We start from the raw sequence: 2,251 nt of genomic DNA on the forward strand, positions 1-2,251 counted from the left end.
CCATTTCTTTGGTGGTATTATTACCGGTACCCTCGAATTTACGCTTAATTACCCCACAGTCGAACCATGACCTCTGATTTCTTTTGATACCGCCAAGCATTTGATTGATTTGCAGTAATATTTCCCGTCTTATGACATTTTGTTGGGAAAATAATCAACCGGAAGTAAACAGAGAAAGACGAATTAAATTTATCTCCCCTGGAACACAGACTAAAATCTAAAATCCGGGACACGGAACATAACGGATTAGACTGGTAATGCGTAACACGCAGTACTTTGCGCTATAATGATAAAATAAAAAATCGATACCCGACAACCACTTCCTCCGGTAAAACTAAAATGTAAACAAAATTAAACCATTTGTTAGTGTGAGTTTATTAAATGTTATCTTGCAATTTGGGAAGTTTCTCTGCCACAGTGCCGTTTTTGGAAAATCCTTGATTAAAATAGAATAGGCTAAGTTAAAAATAGACTTCATCAACATCACCAAATATACAGTTTAAAATGTGTTCATGGAAAATGTTAATCTGTTTATTAATTAAGATTTAATAGGGGAGATCGTGTTTGTATACAAATCCGTTGTATATTCTATTTATAGAACTGATAAGAAAAGATCGGATGGGCAGATGCCGAGCGTTCATGTTTTTGGTTAACAATGATGCTTTTCTAACGGCTTAAATTTTCTTAAAACCAAACGATATCAATAATTTTTTGATCAATGGCAAGGATATAAAATAAGCATTGATAACTTTTAATTATTATTTCGAAATAAAACGAATTAATTATGAAGGCTTAACTTACAGTTGAGGGCATCTACGGCGCTATTTAAATCGTATGTCATTTAAAACGGTTATTCATTTTCAAAAAATATATTTGAATAACAAAATATGAATGTCGTTAGCATTTCAAAACTTTTCGATTTTTTAAAATCCATAAATGAACAAAAAAGTTATTAAGAATTAAAAATTCTGATCCCATACACAAACGATGTAAAATTATTTGTTTTGCAATAGAAACAGGTGTTGATGCGTGACATCAGGGCGATCTCTCCTATTCGGTAAGGAAAAACTTGGACTTTTGCACAAACATTTTGTTTTTCAGTGTACACTAATAGAATGTGGTCCAATTGATGGGATACAAATGTTGTATTTTGGTGAGAAAATCATCTACCCAGTGTAGGACTCGAACCTACGAACCCCTGCTTGCAAGTCAGGTGCTCTACCAACTGAGCTAACCGGGCTCCTGGTTGACCAGAAGCCGCGAATCACTACACTCCTCCTCACTTTAATTTTGAAGGCTTAAACCTTATTGTGGAACCATAGAGCGAGGCATCAACTGTTTAGCTTCCAACAGAGTATAGCCTCTGCAAATACCGCATGCTCTTTATAACTGGCCACGTAGCCTTCCTTTACAGTCGAATTGCAGAGTGGTACATCAACTGTTCAGCTTCCAACAGAGTATAGCCCCTGCAAACCATATGCTTTACATAAACTGGCCACTGTAGCTCGCACTTTCCAAATTTACCTCGTCGCCAATGTTGTATTTTAGTGAGAAAATCATCTACCCAGTGTAGGACTCGAACCTACGACCCCTGCTTGTAAGTCAGGTGCTCTACCAACTGAGCTAACCGAGCTCCTGGTTTTAAGCTAGAGAATCACTACACCGATTTGTAAAAATGTGCGTTTTATAATAAAACGAATTCGACTACTTTGGAGTCGTACACCTGTTGACTTTCAAAGAGCAACCGGCTTTGACGATGAAAAGAAATGTAATGCTCATGATTATCATCAAAGACCTTCGACTACCTTGCATAGAAATCTGAAAATTAATACGCCAAACCGTTATCTATCTATCTATCTATCTATCTATTTATACTGCATCACCCCTCTTTACCGGTATCTATATATTATGTGCAGCTGTGCTCCTGTACAAGAAATTTATAGTAGAATGGACAGGAGAATACACAAATAGCTGGACAGAGCCTTTTAAATCAAAGTATTATACAATAAGAGCTGAAAAACAAACGCTAACCTTGTTTAGCTTTGTGCCCGACCTCTCTGTTCTGCTGAACGTTATTGAATAATTTTGATTTGCTGCCAAGTATCATTTTGTCCGAAGTTCAGTTGCATACCGGATTACCCATCCTCACCAAGGAAACGAAAGACGTGACTTGTACACCCGCCATAACGCCACTTGACAGAACAAATATGCAACCCGTATCCTCGATGATTTTATTCAATAACACTCCATT

The 2,251-nt window shown here is 36.9% G+C and overlaps 1 non-coding gene across 1 annotated transcript; it reads right to left on the minus strand.

Moving 5' to 3' along the window:
- Window positions 1-1,561: 1,561 nt before the first annotated feature.
- Trnav-uac (transfer RNA valine (anticodon UAC)) lies at window positions 1,562-1,633 on the minus strand. Its single transcript has one exon. It is a non-coding gene; the product is annotated as a tRNA-Val (tRNA).
- Between the last annotated feature and the right edge of the window lie 618 nt (window positions 1,634-2,251).

Source organism: Mercenaria mercenaria, unplaced genomic scaffold (assembly GCF_021730395.1).
Source record: "Mercenaria mercenaria strain notata unplaced genomic scaffold, MADL_Memer_1 contig_4393, whole genome shotgun sequence".
Classification (NCBI taxonomy): Eukaryota; Metazoa; Mollusca; class Bivalvia; order Venerida; family Veneridae; genus Mercenaria; species Mercenaria mercenaria.